Source organism: Amblyomma mixtum, chromosome 3, assembly GCF_055824585.1.
Source record: "Amblyomma mixtum isolate Tamu chromosome 3, ASM5582458v1, whole genome shotgun sequence".
Classification (NCBI taxonomy): domain Eukaryota; kingdom Metazoa; phylum Arthropoda; class Arachnida; order Ixodida; family Ixodidae; genus Amblyomma; species Amblyomma mixtum.
This window is the reverse complement of record NC_143014.1, coordinates 359,571,635-359,592,500: the sequence shown is the minus strand read 5'-3', so window position 1 is coordinate 359,592,500 and position 20,866 is coordinate 359,571,635. Positions and strand designations below refer to the sequence as shown.

At 51.4% G+C, this 20,866-nt stretch overlaps 1 pseudogene; it reads left to right on the top strand.

The window, feature by feature from the left end:
• Window positions 1-12,181: 12,181 nt before the first annotated feature.
• Window positions 12,182-20,866, top strand: part of LOC149356498 (uncharacterized) — a 53,987-nt pseudogene continuing 45,302 nt past the window's right edge.

The following is a 20,866-nucleotide window of genomic DNA, read 5'->3' as shown; positions in this document are numbered from 1 at the left end:
AGTATTTTGTGACATCGGGCCTCTTCATGTTGACCTGCTTTGCACCGGGATGCAATAGCGGGTATCCCAACGATGACTCCACGGACAGTCATTTCAGCGTTTTTGCAATTTTTTCACAATATTAACAGCCTAATTTCGCATCACACAAACGTGTTCTCCAAGATAACACGCAGCTTCTAAGCAAAAGCTGCCGTAATGGAAGTATTATTTTACTGCAGCCATGTAGAGCGCGAATGCAGCGCGCCAAAACCTCATATGTGCCGGCCGCTCCACGCTTCCGCGCTGCGTGTAGCAGACGACGCGCCCGGCAGGGAGCAAGACTCGACTGCAGCGCCGTTAGTTCTCGTGACCGCCGCTTGGGACACTCTTCTCTGCTGGGCGGTATGGGGAGCTGTGAAACTGAGTTTGTTCTAGTAACGTTGTGCAAGACTGCTCGCACCAGCTGCAGTGGTCGCACAGATTTCGTTACTATACATGGTGATTCATCTAATATTAACGCTAGAGCGTTAAGGGCCCCGTGTCGCAGAAAAGCCGATGTCGGCGTCGGCCTCGTTGGCCGTGAGCGAAAAATCCCAGAAGCCCGCTACTTTTCCTCTAAGCATGGCGCTCACGTAGCGCCATCAGACGGCGCCCACTAAAACTTTCTCCTCGCAATGTACTAACGCCACTGCCCCTAAAGCCCTTCAATGAAACAAAAGTAGCGAAAAGCTTTGTACTTTCCGACACTCCTCCTCTCCTGGCGCGCCACAGGATAATCGAGCCTCCCATTGGCCGAGGCGCCGTAGTCACGTGTTAACGCGCGTTTTTATGGCTCCGCACCACACGCCGGCGTAATTGCAGGGGCTATGAGTCGCGCTTCGTTTTCTGTGGTTGGTTTTCAGTTGTAAGTCGTGTTTTTTCGGATGATTTGGTGTGAAGCACCAGCGGCTGCAGTCTTTCTTCGCACTAAATGCTGTTTGGCATGATTTTAAACAGACTCGTTCGCTAGCGGGTACGAAAGCCGTGCTGAAGTGCAGGTTTAATGTTGCTCGCATTGCGCGGCGTGTCGGCTTGGTTGCAGTCGGGCTCGTTCCCATGTTGTTTGAGCCCCGCCGTTTACGTTGCTCGCTATGCAGGTCGAGTCTTGATGTTGCGCGCATTGCTTGCCGTATTTGTGTTGCTGCAGCTGGACTCCTGGGCTCACGAACTCGATATTAAAGGGGCGGTACTCGCTGTTTGAGATTACGCTGCTCATGCTGCTCGCGGTGCAGGTTTAGCTTTCATGTTGAACGCATCGCTAGAGGTATTTGTTTTGTTACAGTTGCACACCTTCGCTCACGAACTCGACACCAAAGGAGTGGTACTTGCTGTTGAAGCTCCTGCTGCTCATGCTTCTTGCGATTAAGGTCTACGAGGGTCGTTCAATAAAGATTTCCCCTGACTCACTTCCTTTGGACGGAGAGCAACGAAACTTTGCAGATTTATTAGTCCTTCTGTACATAGGCGCCACCCAGGACCACACACTTCTCCCATTTTTTATGCATCTGTAAACACCTTGCTTGTAGAAGTCAACACGTAGCTCCAAAAGCCAGGTTGTGACTTCGGAAATCAGTCTCATCATCTGGAAAATGCTTGCCCTTCAAATATGACTTCAATGTTCGAAAGAGGAGGCAGTCCAATGGTGCGAGGTCGGGTGAATAAGGGGGATGCGGTACAATTTCAAAGCCGCAGCAGCGTGCTTCCATCTGGGCAACATGAGAGTTGTTAACTGAGGCATTGTGTTTCAGAAGGCGGACACCTTTGGTGAGCATGCGACGTCTCTTGCTTTTGATGGACTCCCGCAATTTCCGCCGCAGTGAAGCATAGTATGCCCCAGTAATCGTGGCACCATTTCCTAGGAAATCCATCAAGACTACTCCGTGCTGGTCCCAAAAGACTTTGAGCATGACCTAGCCCGCCGAGGGCTGGACGCGTGCCTTCTTTGTAGGCAGTGAGTCCAAGTGCTTCGATTGCACCGACTGGACATTAGTCTCCGGATCATAGTAATGGACTCAGCTTTCATACTGTGCAATCAGTCTGTTGAAAAAGTCCTCCTGGTTTCCATGGCACATGGTCAAAAGAGCCTGGGAGCATTCGACTCGTTCCTGCTTTCGGAAAGGTGTGAGCAACCGGGGAACCCAGCGAGAGGACACCTTACGCATGCGAAGATGGTTCTGAATGATTTTTTCCACGGACCCCACACTAATCTTGATATTTTGGGCTAGGTCTCGAACGGTTACGCGGCGAATTTCTAAAATGGCGGCCTCTACTTGCTGGATGGTGTGTTCATCGATAATGGAGTGAGGTTGCCCTGCAATCGGAGCTGTTTCCACCAATGTCCGACCACATTTGAATTGACGATGCCAGTTCTTTACTACACCATACGATGGGGAATCCTCCCCATAAACTTGTTTTGCCGCATCGAAAATCTCCCTTGGAGTGCGGCCTTTCAAGTACAGGAACTTGATGACTGCTCTGTATTCCACTGCATCCATTATCACACCTCACACCACTTCAGCACCTGTGAAAGGAAGGCCGTTATTAGTTAAGAGTTGCATATTAGCACGTGACCTATAGGGACTTAAGTCATTACACGTGCGCAGTTTCAGCATCCTGCAATAAGTAGAAGTGAGTCAGGGGAAATCTTTATTGAACGCCCCTCGTAGCTTTCATGTTGTACGCATTGCTGGACGTATTTTTCAAGCAGGGTTCTAAACCAAAATCTGGCGTTACTGTGGCTAGGCACATTAACACACATGTCGCTTGAATACTCGATATCTGCGTGTGTAATTTATTTATTTTTTTTATTTATACAGAATACCCCTAAAGGCCCTCGAGAGGGTATTACATACTTGAGAATGCAAGCAAAGACCTTTGTAAAACATAGTTTCAGACATTTTGGGTTTAGACCGTCGTCGCTGCCGCGAATTCCTGCGAAAATCACGCTGAGTGGGGCTATGTTACGTGGATAGGTGGTGTGAAATGAATCACTAACGCAGGGGCGCGCGCAATGATCCAGACCATTTCCAAAGTTCGACATTGGAAAAGCTCCTCATGGCCTTTAATGCGGAGTGGTGACGTGTTAACACTTGTGTATTCTTTTTTCAGTTATGAAAGGTCACGCTCTATATTTTTTTTTCGTGCCTTGACATCTCCCACGCCACAATCTCAATGCGGCCGAATCTTAGGCAGAAAAAGCAACAAAAATCATGCGGGCGCGCGGTCCGCTGCGCGCCAAAGTGCGAGCGACGAGAAAGCCACTCGTCGAGTGATGGTATAGTCACTCTAGTGCCGCGAACTCACTCGCGCGCGCCACTTCCAACGTGTGCTCCGCAGTCAAAGCGATCGAAGAGCAAAAAGTTTCTATAAAGCAGTGCAACGTTGGTCTGGGCAGTTATTACAGTAACTGATTTTTCAATCTCTCATTTCATGATGTCATTTTGACCGATGCCAAGGCAGAAAACGCAACAAAAAGTTCATTCGGGCGTGCGGTCTGCCGGGCGCCAAAAGGCGACGGTTGGGAGCGTCTGCTAGCTGCTCCCGGCCTAGGTGCCGCCACCGTCGGCGCCCGGGAGAAGCCGAGAGAAGGAGCGCCGGCATTGGAGGAGGACGGAGGAGATGTCGCTACTGGGCCTCTTCGATTAACCGCGCTCGGGCAGCCCGCTGGCAGTCCGCAAGTTCGCCTCTGACAGGAAAACGCATCATGATCACGTGGGCTGGCGGCCACCGGAACCAGCCGCCGGCAATCACGGCGGCAAGCAATTCCCGGATCACGGAGGGCAGATGCTCTCTCTAGCTTCGCGTTCTGCGTCTCACGCGCGAAAGGTAGGAATCGGCTGCTTGGTATCGATAACGACTCGCAGTTATTGAGGGCTGCGTGCCGCAGACTGCAGAACATGCAGCTGATCAAGCTCGCACTCTTATACATCGGCAACGACAACGCGAGCGTGTGCCGTCGGTGCACTGTGTAAGCTTCAAGCATAGGACGGAAAAACTGCCCGTGCGTTGTTTATCAAACGACAAGCCGTACTCTCGGATTATTGCGTGTTTGCTTACTACGCAGTAAGTATATATGACTGGTATGACCGCCGACGATCGACCCTGGTGGACTCTGCTGTGGTCGTTCTACGCTTCCTGTAAGCTGTAAGCAGAAAAGAATCGGGATACGTTCGTTCAACTGTAGTCTGTCGGCCGCCGGCTTTTGCTGCGGGCAAGGAACGCATAATCTCGGCAAAAGCGCATATCAGCTTGTTGAACGTCCACCCAGAACAAGCGGGTGCACTGTATAAATTTAGCTGCGTCGTCTAATAATACAGCTTTATAGCAGAGAACTGGCACTGGAATTAAAGGCGCTACAATAAAGCCCTGCGTGTCGGCGCCTCACGTTCCGCGTGTGTTTGCATGACGATCAGCGCTAGAGCTCATTTTTATTTCTTTTTTAAATGAGCCAAACGCGAGGAGGTGCATGCCTAGGGTAATTCTCAGATATTTTGAGCATATCTGGCAGAAGGCCCGAGCATGAAGCTGTACAACAGTTTGCGACGACAGAATCAGCACTTGGTCGGCGCGACAATTATTGCCTGCAGAGATGTCTCCAGCAATGTGCTAGTGAGGGCTTTTAATATAGGACATGCTTCCGTCAAGCGTTTTTCAAAGCATATCCACTTTAGCACTGCGCCAAACGCAACGAAGACCATACGCTCCCGTATCGCGCTCAACCAACACTTCGTAAAACACGTTCAGCACATGCATATATGCGCGCGTCTGAACGCGTACTCGGAACTGGAATCCGGTTTCTCTCATGAAAGGCCTCGAACACCATCGCAATATCCGCCGGGCGCACGAAATTAACAGCCGAAATATTTTGTGAATCAGCTGGTATGCGATCGTAATATGAAGCGAGCAATTGTGCTTGCGAGGTGGTGAGACGATCGAAATATGATCGCGCATTAACACGCAAAACATATCAATAAACACCGAGAACTACCGCAAAAGGTGCCATTGCAGGCGACACAGTCGATATGCACCGTGGCCTAGTCGAAACAAGCGCCTGCATCGCGCAAAACATCGCAAGAAGAACCGCGGTCCTTCTAGTCCTTATAAAAATGGCCGCGCGAGCTTCCCGCTACCGTACACCTCTCTGTCGTCTGCTAGCTGCCCGAGCGCTGCCAGCACAAAATCGTCCTGGCGAGTCTGGCCGCCGGCTGGCAGCCCGAAACCGCCCAGCCAGAGAAAAACGAACGCGTTCCGGGCAGCCACCGGAAGTGGGCGGAGCAACCCGAGAAAATCGAGCGCGCTCGGGCAGCCCGCAAGCAACCCGCGGGCTGCCAGAGGCGGATAATCGAAGAAGCCCACTTTTAGTTTATTTAAGGGCCTTTAACTGCCCCAACAGAGAGCGCGCGACGACAGCGCCTCCCGCTCGTCTCGGTCGGGCGCAGTGGGGCCGTGCGGGGACGCAGGAACCACGCGGTGAGCGGCGAACAACGCAGCGCGCACTTCCAAGGCGCGTTCACCACGAAGCTTGCGGCTTGCTGGCCGTTCGTTCGGCGCGGAAGCTATGCTGGCGTTTGTGGCATTGGGTTTGTCGAGAGGCCTCCTAAACACTCCGAGCTATTTGTCCAACGGGCAAGGCGTCGCGCCGAGCGGGCGATGGAGTTCCGCGGACTCCCTAGCAGGCTGCGACAGGCTGTCGCGTTCCACTCTTGAAGGCGAAGCTTAAGCATCCTCCAACTTTTTTACAGATTTTTTAAAACATAGGTTTTTTGAGTTAGAAGAGCGCTTTTTTTTGGCATAGCATTGACAGCGGTGTAGTTACCAGAATACAGTTAAGAAGTGCTAACTAGCACGATGTTTAAGTAATATTCAATAGTTAATTTTTAACTATTACTGTTAGGCTACTTAATTATTTAGAGCCGTGTAGCCCAAAGTAATTAATATTCATATCAGTCTAGAATTTCGGAAACGCGAATATCCTCGGCGCTGTGGCTCGGATTTGCTAATTCCACGCCGCCACGGTGGATCAGTGGTGACAGCGCTCGGGTGCTGACCCGAAAGACGCGGGCTCGATCCCGCCCGCGGCGGTCGCTAGAGTCCCGTGTACTGTGAGATGCCAGTGTATGTTAAAAAATCCCCTGTGGCCGAAATTTCCGCAGCCCTTCACTACGGCTTCCATCATAGCCTGAGACGCTTTGGGACTGTAAACCCCATAAATCAAACCAAACCTATTTCCACGAGTTGTGTGCACTGGAGAGGTTGCTCTGCCTACAAGCTTCGCGAAAGCGCACGCATTTTGGCGCGATGTAGCCAAATATCGTTGGGCCACAGCGCCGAGGGTAACCGCGTTTTCGAAATTCTAGAATCTGATATGGACGTTACTTAAGGTGGGCTGCACATCATTATCACCATCATCGTCGTCATCGTCATCATCATCATCATCAGCCTGACTACGCCCACTGCAGGGCAAAGGCCTCTCCCATGTCTCTCTAATTAACCCTGTCCTTCGCCAGTTGCGGCCACCGTATTCCCGCAAATTTCTTAATCTCACCCACCCATCTAAGTTTCTGCCTCCCTCTGCTACGCTTGCCTTCTCTTGGAATCCACTCCGTTACCCTTCAGGACCAGCGGTTATCTTGCCTTCGCATTGGTGGGCTACACGCCTCTCAATAATTAAGGAGCCTAACAGTAATAGTAAAAAGTTAGCTATTCAATATTAGTTAACGAGCCTGTTTGTTAGCACAATACTTCGCTGAACAAAGAGCTCTTCTAATTCAAAAGCCCTATTTTTAAAAATTGCGTAAAATGCTAGGTGAAACGCCCTGTATGTCACCAGAGCACGTGAGGCCAGTAGGACTTTGAGATGCGTTAACCGGAACTGTGTGGCCGCCTGGAAGACCATTTGAGCTTAATGGAACAGCCCAAATTGTCAATAAACCCAATTAGAACTTGTTGCGGGGCTAGCTGGTACTTGTTTTTGGTCGTAAGAAGGCGCAACGAAAACGGACACGAGAAACGTTTGCGATTATTCAGCCGCATTGCGCGTTATATCCGCGAAACGAACATGAAGCTCAATGGCAAGAAAATAATATTATTGTCATTCATACCGCCTTTTCGCAATCACGATGTATTTGGATTTTATGGGGTCTAACGTCCGTAGACGACTTAGGCTATGAGGGACGCCATAGCGTATCTCAGGGAATTTAGACCCTGTACTGGTATCGCACAGCACACGGGCCACTAGCATTGCGCCTCCATCGAAATGAGACGCCGCGGCTGGATCGAGCCCGCGCCTTTCGGGTCAGTAGCTGAGCACCATAACGACTGTCACCACGGCGGCTGTGGCCAGAAAGCCGCGTTTAATCTATACCTGAATCGACTGAAGCTGGATCACAGCCGTAATGACCAGCTGCAATGTAGTGAAATACTTACGGGAATGAAGGAAGAATATTTGTTTGCTGCAAACGCCCAGAGTGGGTGAGAGAACAAACTTGCGTTAATTATATCCTAGTTGAAATCAAGATGAAGAAGTGGGCTTGGGCAGGGCATGTAATTCAAAGGCAAGATAACCGCTGGTCCTTAAGGGTAACGGAGTGGATTCCAAGAGAAGGCAAACGTAGCAGGGGGCGGCAGTAAGTTAGGTGGGCGGATGAGATTAAAGGGACCCTGAAAAGCTGTTTGCCAAGGTTAGCAAAAGCCCACGAGAGATCGTTATTCTATCACTTGTCGCCGCACCGCAAAAATTGTTAAGCGAACTCCATCAACACCGAAGATATCGCCGATTAAAAATGATGTTCCTCCTCTCCCCCACATACTACCCTCAACTCATACACGCGGGGCTCGCTCCGAAAAAAAAAGAAAAGACGGGCCGATGCTCCGCCCATGCATACGTCAAGCAATGGCGCTCTGCTTGTTTACTTCCGGTGGTCGCAGACACATGTGCGAAAAGTGAGTGCGATTCAATGCGGTGCGCTGTTGCGAACGGCGTCGCAACGTCCGATCGCAGCTGGTCGCCTGCGTGCAATTTGCTAGATGTCAATGACGAGCCGCGCGCGGCAGACGCAACGACGGGAAGCGGGAGCCAAAGCGAGCGCGGAGAGCGGCAGCGTTGTGATGATGTACAGCGCGCTCCTCAGGGCGCTCGGGGCCGAGCCACGCCGGGCCGGCCTGCCAGCCTTGATGCCGGCCGCCGGCGAGTGAAAAACGGGCTAGTATTGTTTGTTCACGTTTGTAGCAAGCCCTGGGATAGATGCATGTCAAAAATGCATCACTTCTGATGGTCATTGGCCAATACCGAGCTGATCGTTAAAGTGATGAATGCGATACTAGCAAATTTCATCCTATAGCCGCTTTGGAGCAGGCGGCGCATCGCCTGTCGCCTGCTAGCTCCGTTGCTGAAGGCGTCGTGGAAATCGAATATATATTCTATTATGGGACGAGTTCGCAGTAAAACGATGTGAAAAGTAGACCTTTTGATATAGCGCAAGCGACTTCCGAAGCGCCGCCAGCCGCGGCTTCCATGCGAAACCATTAGGCCTAGCGACGACTAGGGCAACCTGGGACCAGCGCGCAGTTCGTCGGCCGGCGTTGCCGCAGTCGGTGTCGTTGCCGAAAGTTCCACTTTTTAACAGACATGTTGTCGTTGCTCGAATCTAGGAAGCATCATCTCTGGTAGAATGGCTGTTTTGTATTTCCTTGTGCGAACGTCAAGTACGCCGAGCATGTCGGCCGGCCGGCCGGCCTGGATCACGTCTGCCGGCGTCATAAAAAATGAGCTAAAGAGTGTTCTTGACGTAAATAATAAGCCCTAGGCCAAGAAATGTGAAAAATGTGTCATTTTTCACGATCGCTGACCAATACTGAGCTGCTGGTAAAGGTAACAACTGTGATACGAGCAAATTTCTGGCCACAACCGCCTTGCAGCTGCCGCTGTCCTGACGTTGGGGTCCGGCTCGCCTGGCGCCCGCTCGCTTCGCTGCTGGAGGCGTCGCGGAAAGTGACCATACTATTACTTTATTGTGAGATGATGCTGTTGACTGTAAAGCGATGTGTAAAGTAAGCCTTGTATTATAGCTCAGGCGACTTCCGAAGCGCCGGCCGCTGCGGCCTAGCGACGACCACGGCAGCCAGGCAGCAGCAGAGCTCGTCGCTCGGAGAGCCCGCGAGCGATGCCGTTGCCGAAAGCTCCCAACATAAGCAGGCATGCTTTGTAGCTGCTCGAGTATAGCTGGCAGTCTTTCTGATGACGATCGGTGCGGCGCGCCGGCCAAGTTTTCGCACATATGTGTCTCCTACTTGCTGCTCGAACGGCATGGATCCGGAGCTCGAAGCGCGGCTGCGTGCAGCCACCGCTGAGACCCATACGCCATACCGAGACCCAGAGGGCGCCAACAGCAGCGATATATATAATTCTAGTACACTATAGCAGCGACTCGTCGGCGCAAAAGGAAACTCGCAAAGGCGGGCGCCAAGATTTGACGAGAACACATGCTTTTGTGAGCAGACGGATTTCCTTCTTTACCGGAAGTACCACATTAATTTCAAGAAATGCGCTGGATTCTTACCTCTGTATACGTGTTTTAAAAAATAATAAGCAATCAATAAAATAGTATTTCAAGGAGCATAGTGCTCAGTTTCAAATGAAATATTGCAAAAACTGCGCGTGACGTCATATGGAAGAGCCAATGATAAGGGTCGCCCAGTCCATGGCCAAGGCTGCCCAGTTTACTTCATGTGTACACTGTATTCATCTGGTAGGGGCGGGTAAAAACGCGCGGTGAGGTGTCGCCCTAATCGGCTGTGAGCGGCAAGTTTGAAAAATTGTTTGTAAATTATTGGTTCCACGCGCAGCTTTCTGAATCAGACTAGAATACTCTTAGAGACCACCTCTACAGAGTTGTTACAATAAAATATGATTGAAGAAACCATTTCAGGGTCCCTTTAAGAAATTTGCGGGAATATGGTGGCCGCGGCTGGCGAAGGACAGGGTTAATTGTAGAGACATGGGAGAGGCCTTTGCCCTGCAGTGGGCGTAGTGAGGCTGATGATGATGATGATAATCATGATGAATGGGAAAACAGCGCAACGGAAGACGACACAAGAGAAGGGGAAACACCAGCGCTGGTGCTTGTCCTTCTCTTGTCTCGTCTTCCGTTGCGCTGTTTTTACCAGTTCTTCATACATGTCCCAACCAGCCCGTATTCGCACTCTTCTGGAATCAACATTGTACTTCACATCCGCTCATTGTTTAATCACTGGACTGTTTTAGTGCAAGTGCAATTCGCTGCGATGGTCGTATACAGTAAACTCCGAACAGGTACGCACTGACGACGCAGTATCATGGAGTCAACTGTACGTCGCTGAAAAACATACGGACCACGGGGTTGAAACATCTCACCAGCCTGCCTAACGCACTTTTTACTTACTTGCAGGAACAGCGTTTTTGTTTTTTCGAACGTTCATTGATTCACACACCGTTGAATAGCAAAATATTCTCATTTCTGAAGCACATCTTCAAGCTACAAACCACTGCAGTCGCCAGGAGGGACGAGCGATCACCGGCTCGCTGCTTGAGAAAGAGACCGCGTGGCGCCGCCGCCGTCACTGAAACGGCCGAATACGCCGCCTATGTATAAGCTTCACCTGACCTACCAATGGACCTTTTTTTTATGCCGCGCAGGGTTGGAACAAATGCCATTCTGAGCCTTCATGAATCCTTACCCTTTTTCAACTATATGGTTTGGTTTGGTTTATGGGGTTTAACGTCCCAAAGCGACTAAGGCTATGAGAGACGCCGTAGTGGAGGGCTCCGGAAATTTCGACCACCTGGGGATCTTTAACGTGCATTGACATCGCACACTACACGGGCCTCTAGAATTTCTCCTCCAAAGAATTTCCAGCCGCCGAGGCTGGGATCGAACCAGCGTCTTTTGGGTCAGCAGCCGAGCACCATAGCCACTGAGCCACCGCGGCGGCTTTTCAACTATATCGATGGAAGCAGCGAGCCAGGAGAGGTAGTCGAACCGCAACGTTTTTTAGAAGTTTGCGCCTTCTTGCTCGAGTACAAGGTCTCCGGTTCGTTACCTAGCCTCATGCCAATGCAGACGAGCATGGGAAACCGCTCTCGGGCTATGATTTCGGCGCTCACTGAAGAGGCGTTTCGTAGCTGCTATTCTTCCGAAGCGCTCCGCTGCGGTGACGAGCCGTAATCGACTAAGGCCTAGCAATGCCCAACGTGGTCGTCCTTCATCAGAAGAATTCCGTTACGGTGCTGGTCCGTGGTCGAACTTGGCCACTTTGACGCAGTTTTGGCCTACGTGCTTGTCATTCATTCGAAGCTCTCCGCTGCGGTGTCGGGCTGTTATCAACTTATGCACCCGTGGGCGAGTGGGACCCCACATGTTGGTAATTCGCCCCATGCCGGGCCGATGCCGGGCCGGTTACGATGCCGGGCCGTAATCGACCTAGGCTATCTAGGGGTATTGGTGCCCCATGTGTTCATTATTCACCCTAGGCACTCCACTGCCGTGCAGGCCCGTAATCGACCTAGGTGCCCCATACTGTGGTCCTTTATACAATGCACACCGCTGAGTTGCCGGCTTGTAATCGACCTATACGGTGCCTTGCTTACGCCACCTAGGCGTAGCTGTGCCCCAAGTGGCAGTCGCCCATCGCCTAGCTAGTCGCATAGGTAGTCTACCAAGGCCTTAACATTAGTAGGTAATCTCCCTGATCGGTGGAAACTACTTGGCTTGAATCCCGATACCCCGATGATTTTTACAGCAGACTTTAAGGACGTTTTGCGAGATGTTCCTCCTTTTTAGATTGCCTAGCTACCTCTGCGATTCCAAGGCTGGAAGTATGCGGTGCTTAATGTTTCACGAAGTTGTATTGCCGTGTTAACTGCATGCCCGGCTATTATGGCATAATGAAGTCGTGGTGCCTAACATCAGGAGCGCTGTCACTGACGCCCACGATGCAGCTGCTGAATTCAACCATAATTACTTGTGCAAAACCTCTTCGCAGCTCGTATCAAAGGCCAAGAAATCGAGCACTTCCGGGTCTGCCCCTTGGTCTTCTAGCTTGACTGCCGCTCCAGAAGAAGACATAGTCGAACTCAACGCAGAAGCCAGCCGAAGAGTTTGAAAGGGCACCATAACCATCTGCCGCAATGACGCTTACTACAGAGCCGTTGTTTCTTCCTACAGAGCCGTCGTTGCTTCCGGGGCCGACGCCATCGGCGTCCAGGTTCTGCGTTCGCAAACGGCAGGACGACTGCCGGGAGATGACGCTGCGCGTCCATTGTTTAGAGTCCGGCTGGGGCACGCCGACAGCAACTCAGCTGCGGCGGCTGCTAGGCCTGCACTGCGCCGTGGACCAGGTGGTGGCCGGAGACCGTTGCGAGGTGGCCGTCTACGAGAGCCTCAATTGGACAGCAACCATGACACTGCGACTCGAGCGGTCACCCAAGGACTCGTTCATGCATATCGTACTTAAGTGGTGAGCACGACAAGTCGTTCTGGCTTTGCCCTTGCCTGTCTTCTTTCAGCCTCAGCAATCATTTTGTCAAGCATGTACTGCCGCATAAGTTGAGAAACTCCTCATGTGCCCTGACATGGGTCCAAAAAGCGGAGGTTAGCTGATGCGTGCGTATTGGAGGTTAGGTGACTGCAGCGCCATTTGGGCAATCCAAATGCATATTGAACCACTACTATTTATACCGTGATCGAGGGGAAAGGCTGTTGAGCTTCATAAACAACTCATTGCGCGAATCATTGTTGACACCTCCGTCTGTTCAGATACCGAGAGGCGTTTATGTAGACATCTCGATTCATAGTTTCGTCCCTGGTGCAATTAAAGAACTATCGGTTTCCGCATACTCATAGCCGCCGTACTGAGGTGGTTGAGGGTGGTGACAGTACCGCCATTTCAGTTCGAAGATATCGGTTCATGCGCCTGTACCGGCTTTTGGTGCCGCATTTCCAGTTTACTTTCTTATCCGCAGGTGCGACCAAGACCAGGACGCGGCCAATAACGGCACGGCTGCGGGAAAGTCCGGCCCGCCAGAATGGTGGCTCGCATCCGAGGAGCTCGAGGAGCACTAAGACAAGGGCGCCATGGAGCACAAGGACGTACCCGTAAACGCGTTTGCCCTCGGCTGCTTCCTCGGGTACAACACGTTTGTGGCGCACTTTGACAGCGCCTACACCACGCCGCCACCGCCACCGCCCTCGTCGTCCAAGTCTTCATCCTCTCCCTCCGGTCAAACAAAGTCTGTGAAGCGGGGAAAGAAAGCAAGAGGGACCAAGTCTAGCTTCCCGTCAGATGGGACAAGCTCGCCAGGGAAGACGTCTTGCCCGAACAACCAGTCACCCGACGCCTAGCTGGCCTCACCGAAGAGATCGCCGGCAGGAACTCTCGGGGAAGTTCAATCCATGAGAAAGCCGGTTACTAAGACGCCTTCACCGGAGACGCTGCCGCAGCCTGTTCCACCAAAGCCGTCCATGCCACAGGGTTGTGACCACGCGCCTCCGGCCTTGCAGAAGACATCTTCCCCTAGTGCGCCTAAGCCGTAGTTAACGTCGCCTCTAAAAGTGCAAATACCGGCGTCATCGCCGCCTGCGGAGTTTGCTGCACGGGCACCGACTGTGGCACCGCAGAGCGGACTGCCGGCTTCCTGCAACTGGTCTGCGCTGCCGGCATCGAAGGAGACGTCTGTTCCACCGTCCCCTCCGTCACCTTGTGAGAAAGAGTCATCAGCATTCTTCACGCCTTTAAAGAAAGGCGCTGAGAGTGAGCTTCCGAGTCCCAAGACCTCAGTGACATCTTGCGCATCGTCGTCGATCTCGACGTCGCGTACGCCGTCCTCAACGACGAGGAGCCTCAAGCCGTCACCGCCTGCGCCCTCGTCTGAAGGATTTAAGGTGACATGAGATTTAAGTATAGGTGTTCTCTGACGGAGTCTTTCCAAAATTTGGAGTTATGGCAGCTGTGAATGGTTGCATGGTGAATGGTCATGAGAATAAACCTTGTTGCTGTCGGTGAGGGCTTAGGGTAAACTAAAATACAGCCTGAATCGCAAGGGGGATATGAGAAGAGTATTCGTCACTATATCAGGCGATACGACGGCAGTGGTAGCTCATATATGCACATTAAAACTAACGCTGTCCTCCCAGATCAGATCATGGGTGCGTGAAGGCAAGGGAAATTTTCGGGCATGATAGCCATGCACTTTACACAAGGGCCCTTTTCAATTCATCTGCATGCCTCACTTTTCAGATTGGCTCACTTGACGGGGAGCATAAATTGTCATGTGGATAGAATTCATGTAACGAGCAGCTCCAGAAAAATTTATGGGGTGCCTAGCCATTACAGATACCAGTAAGAGAGAGAGGTGCGGTGCTTTACACGGCACGGTGGCTTAAAACAGTTTTATATACTGCGGCCAGTATAAACGACCTGCGATTCACCGTTCAAGTTTTCTTAGGGCATAGCGATTTGAAGGAGTGACGCTATGTTGCATGACATCGCAGATGTGGATGCTATGCCGTGCCCATCCTCAGTCTTAGAGAGGACTTTCAAGGGTTGTATGGACAGTGCTTCTCCTTACATAAAACACTTGGAGCGCCGGGAATGTATTATCCACTCTGCATGGTGCAAAACTGTACCGACATGGATAGACCTGCGATTCTTAGGAAGTACTGCAAGTTCACATTGTGAGCGGAAGAATTAGGTTTTAGAGCTGTCTTCTGAACGCCTTCTCTTGCGCCAGGTGACGCAGTGCAATGCGCACTTTGAGCACAGTTCCAATGGCTTGTACCTGTACTTCGTGGACGTCCGCAAGCGGACCTCCACGCTGTACCGGCTACTGGTGCGGTACTCGAACGTCTGCCGCATCATTCTACGCAAGACGTCGCCAACAGCCACTATTGTCTACCTACACCTGTTGCACCCGCCGCTGCTGTACAAGGTGTGCGCCGGTAACAGCTCCACTAGCCAGTGCAACCGCGAGGGTGACTACCTGCCACAGGTGAGTAGTGCTGTATCGTTAAGTGCTTTCAGTGGACTAAACAGGAAGCCAGGCTGTCTCCAAGAATTGTCCTATACAATTACGGTTTCCCTTCCGCTACAGTTTCCTTTAGTCGTAGAGTTCTGCATTTGGCCTAGAAGGCCAACCGTAGGACTACAAGGAAAGTTGACGGACTTCGAGAAAAGCTGTATGAAAAAGAGCTAGATCTACCAGTGGGGCTAGTTGGTGTACCACCTGTACGGTTTTTGAAAGCGCTAACTGTGCGCTGAAACGGGCGCGCACAAGACGGCGCGCTATAGAAACCAAGGCCTGTACAGAAACCTGTACATAATCCTGGACGAGTGACTGCTGACTGCTTGTCTACTAAAAGTGTAGGATGAATATTAAGGGACATAAGACGTATTTTAGCGCTGCTGGGGCCTGTCTTCGGACTTGCTCTTCCAGTCAACGTCCACTGCTCCTTACGCACCTTAACTCTAACTGCTCAGCTTGTGTTTCTCAGTGACTGGTCTCTCTCAATTTTTTTCAAACCTTGTCCAACTCCCCTCCTTTCTCGAGACTGCTTAGCCTCTCTCCTTTCAGCAGAAGCAGTAACGGACGTCGGACAATGGGCATCCACACAAAAATGCCATATCGACTGCCCAGGTAGATATGCAGTGTCGACTTGGAAAAGCTTAGTTTTACGGCAATAAAGCTGGAAGGGATTTCGCCTCACCGCAGAAGGAACTCAACGTCAGGTGCACTGCATTTTAAGTCCTTATCTTGAGAACCACATTGCCTGGCCCAAACACCCGCATATCCATATCCCATTCACGAAGCTTAGTGGTAGAGTGACAATACAGTCGTGACTTCACTGCATTCTTTGTTTGGCAAACATTAAGCTGCTACAATGGCGGTCCATAGAAGCTCCTTACTAACACAGCCATTAGTGTAGATGATGGGCGCTGAAAATGAGGTCAGTCATCATCATCATCATCAGCAGCAGCAGCAGCAGCAGCAGTCAGACTGTGCCCACTGCAGGACAAAGGCTTTTTCCGTATCCCTCCGTTTAACCCCGTCCTTCGCCAGCTGCGGTCAACTTATCTCCGCAAACTCCCTAATTTCATCCGCCAACCTTACTCTCTGCCTCCCACTGCTAAGCTTGCCTTTTCTTCGAATCGGGTCTGTATCGAGTCTGTTACCATAAAGTACCATCGGTTATCGTGCCTTCCCATCACGTGGCCTGCCCATGCACTGTTCTTGATTTCGACCAGGATATCATTAACTTGCGTTTGTTCCCTCGCCCATGAAAAAAAAATAGAAATTGAGTCCAGACAGGCTCGAAATAAGAGACGCATCAGCCTGCTCAGCCACCACCTTGCCTGACGCAGTTCGACCTGTCCGAAACCACCCCGTGGGACCGGGCCGTCGAGTTCGGCGAAGGACCCTTCAAGTGCGGCGCCGACGTTCTGGGCAAGAGCCGCGTGATGCGGCTGACGCTCAGCGGGCCGCGCCACTGGGCGCCCCTCTGCAATCTGATCCTGCGCACGCGCAACAATGCGCAGGTGTTTTACGCGCCCGTGCGCGAGTTGCAGGCGCGCCAGCTGAAGGCAGTGGCCAGGCCCAGCGTGCAGGACTTCGGCGTCATTTACGCCTTGCTCAGCGTCTGGTCCGAGAGCTTCCAGGTAGGGTTTCAACTCACTGCACGGATTTCTTACCCCCGACAACAGATATCAAAAGTGGACGAATTGAAAATTTCCCGGAAACGTAGGCATCGAACCGCGTATCCCCGTCAACATTTCTTGTTCTTGTCACTTCCAAGCATCCCGCTCGCCATATAGGGTGCGTTCATGCCTAACAAAACTGCCCGAAACCGACAGACATGCAAGGCAGTCAGTACAAAATTCCCATTACGTGTCGATATATACATCGGGATTAGGTCAAGTACATGACATGGACATAACTTTCATGTACTTGACCTCATGAAGATTCATGTCAAGTACATTCTAAACGTACCCGCCGCCATGGCCCAGAGACCACGCTACTCGGCTACTGACCCGGAGGATCCGGGTTCAATCCCGGCCGAAGCGCCACGTTTAGATGAAGGCGAAGCGCAAAGTTGCCCGTGTGCTGTGCGATGTCAGTGCTCGTTAAAGATCCCCCGGTGGTCGAAATTTCCGGAGCTCTTCACTACGGCCTCCCTCATAGCCTGAGTCGCTTTGGAACTTTAAACTCCCCATACGACACCATACCATTGTGAAGACAGAATTAAATAAGGGTTATGGGGGATTAGCGTCCCAAAACGACTCAGGCTATGAGGGACGCCGCAGTGAAGGGCTGCGGAAATTTCGATCACCTGGGGTTCTTTAACGTGCACTGACATCGCACAGTACACGGGCCTCTAGAATTAGATAAGGATTATCACGAGTGAACGGACGCTGCTTCAAAAGTATACGCTACACCGCGTGGTCAGATCTTCGCTCTTGATTAATAAAGGTGATCTTCGTTCGGTTATTTGCCGCCATGGCTGTTTTGGCGTATCGCGCTGTACCGCAACCAGGCGTAAATAGAAAACTGCGTCATTATTCTATGCGCGAATTTTTGCGGACTTACGGTGTCATTTGGCTTTTTATGTGACAGCTTCCCGAAACCAAAGTTGAACAAAGCGGGCGGATTACTTCAACGGTGCTTGAAAAGGACACTGTCGAACGCGGACGAGCAACGCGTGGACTATCGCTTTTGCAGGTCACCAATGTGCTCGCGATGGACGCTCAGAGCTGCCGGGAAACATTCAACGAGTTGGCTGCGTGCGCCGAAGAGTGTCCCCGTGCCCTGGAAGAAGCCCTCTTCGAGATGTATTTCTCGATTAGCCAGGGAAGGGTGAGAAACCTTATTGGCAGGCTGGCTTTAACAAGAAAAGCTTAAGGGCTCTCTAATGGCCATGCCCCTGCTCTAGTGGGGAACGCTTTTAACGATAGCAAAAACGTTAATGAAAAAAATTGCAAGACTGCGCTCCAGTGATCTGGGGATATATTGATTGTTACAGTGAAATCTTCCATTGTTTGAAAAAATTGTATTCATAGACGTTTTCCCACTCAAATGTTTTTGTCCAGAATTGTTGGGTACGAATACGGGCACATGGAAAAGTGAATGGTGTGTAGCCTATAGTAATCGATGGCATTTTCAGGAGCTGAATATCAAGGTGTCATTTTAAGCGAAAAGTTAAGATTACTTTACACGTAGGAAGTGCCGGTGTGCCCTGAGCCTTATGTATTTTTATTTTTATTTCATTTATTCTCGGACTATAACCTTATCTTCTTCCTTGAATCCCTTTCGATGCTCTCTGCACATCGACGTTATCCTCTTAGTCGCCCTGGCCACTGTGCAACGCTGGAGCAACACTTAATCCAGCGCATCAAGAACTGCGTGACACCGCGCGCAGGTGTTCTGGTTCTGCACCGCCCTGAAGCGCCTGTACTCCCGGTATCGGTCGCACCGGCAGCGCACCGACGCCTTCACAGGCTCGGTGATCGCCCAGGAGCTGCCGTCCCATATGGTCAAGGAGCGCAAGGTGATCCTTACGCCCACTCGACGCGTCTACCTGCCTCCGCAGCTGGTGTGCAAGAGCCGCCTGCTTCAGCACTCCGACCCAGATTACGGCCTGCGCATCGTCGTGCGGGACGACGATTGCAAGCTCCTCTCTTTCTCGCTGGGTGCCTGCAAGGACGACTTCCTCAACGCGGTACGGTGTTTAGAGGTTCACCATCGCCCGGTGAATCAGTAGCCGTAGCAGGCTTAATTTTTGAGCATGTGCAGTAGCTGAAGCACGAGAAAGAAATTGGCTGTTGTTTAGCTCTGGTTAACTCTAGTTGAATCGCGAAAGCAATTTAGCGCGTTGTCTCTTCCTCGCTTCCTTCTTTCGTTGTTGCCTCTCTTTCGCGTTCTCCATAACGACTACAATCCACTGAGGTCGGTCTATGGGTTGGTCTATGGAGTTTAACGTCCCAAAGCGACTGAGGCTATGAGAGACGCCGTAGTGGAGGGCTCCGGAAATTTCGACCACCTGGGGTTCTTTAACGTGCACTGACATCGCACAGTACACGGGCCTCGAATTTCTCCTCCAAAGAAATTCAACCGCCGCGGCCGGGATCGAACCCGCGTCTTTCGGGCCAGCAGCCGAGCACCATAGCCACTGAGCCACCGCGGCGGCCAATCCACTGAGGTGAAGTGCATATATATATATATATATATATATATATATATATATATATACCCCACGAGGCGACACCTCCTCTCCCTCTACCCCAGCTGGGCACATCTGGTGGAGAGAGCGGCGACGGCAGCGGCGCCATCTGTTGGAGCGCGGCTGCGGCGTTGCTAGGCAACGGCGGCTCAAAGTCGTTCGTGGCCCACGGCATACGGCTCGTGTGCGGCCATGCGACGAGCCGAGCTGGCTGGCGTAGTGTTGCTTTCGCAACAATAAAATGGCTGGCGGTATAGCATTGCGAAGCACGAAATGATGTGCGAAAGCACGGCTTTTGCAGGTGTACACCAACGCTACGTACCTTAAAGGGAGAATGAGGTGTCCCCTGACCCAGGCATCCATTTATGGGCCTTTTCTTTCCTCAAAAATTGAGGGAGCGGAGACCTTTCGCTTGTTTTGAGGAAAGGAAATGCGCATAACCCGCAATTTGTTGGTGGATGTCACCGCCTATAGTCAGAGGTGTTCACTGAACCAGTGAGCCAGTTACATTACTACTCACGGGCTGCACACGCACAGACACCCCTGAAACCTGGAGAGTGCGGCTATAAGTGCTTTAGCAATAAAATGTACAGGAAACCAACAGTTTCGTACGACAAATGTACGTTAGCAGTGGTACTACATTTCGAACTCGCATTGATGAACTTCCATTAGCCTATTATAATTTGATTTCAGCGTCGCTTTTGAGTTCCGTTGTTGCATGGATATAATTGGGTGGAGTACAGAGGAGGGCACAAAACTGAATAAATATTCGATAGGAACCTTGAAGAAAGTTGAAGGATGTGCTCCTTGCGATGGCAATGTGCAGCTCCCATTAGGTTCTGACTTCAACCGTGGGCTCGTTTTGTGTAGGTGATCAAGCGTCCGCTGTCGTCCGGTCTGAAGATTGGTGGCCGCCGATTCATGTTCTTGGGCTGCTCGACGAGCCAGCTACGTAACCACGGCGTCTGGTTCTACGCGCACGACACTCAGGGCCGCACCGCGGAGCAGATACGCGATGGAATCGGCGACCTCTCCGCCATCCTCAGCGTGCCCAAGTTCATGGCACGGCTCGGACAGGTCAGGAGCCAATCAAGTTCTTGTTGAGAGAGGTGATGGGATAGGCGAATAACTGACATGAAAATCTGTGGGAAAACCTCTTCGCTTTTAGCAACACAGATGGTGTTTGCAAGGCAGCAGAGCCCAATAACTGCGCCATTCATCTTCGTTCATCACATCTGTGAGGTCACGTGCTTTGCGTTAATCCACATATGTTTGGATAGCATCTTTCGAAACGAACAGCCTTGTAGCAAAGCCAATCCTTCTTTTATCAATCCACTGGAGGCAGGTCAGTCACGAACGTCCGCAGCAATCAGGCGCCATGTGCAGTGGCTCAAAGCCGGCTCTGAAAATATCCTCGAAATCATACGCCACATCCTGCACGTTTTCGATTCTAATGTAAGTGTGTCGAAATAATTTCAAGAGGGAATGGAAGGTAAGACTAGCTTCCACAAATAATCACGATACTGCACGGACAGTGCCCAGAGGACTAACCACGCTTATCAGCCTCCTTTGGGAGTACGAGTTCCTCTGCTTGAGGTGTTGCA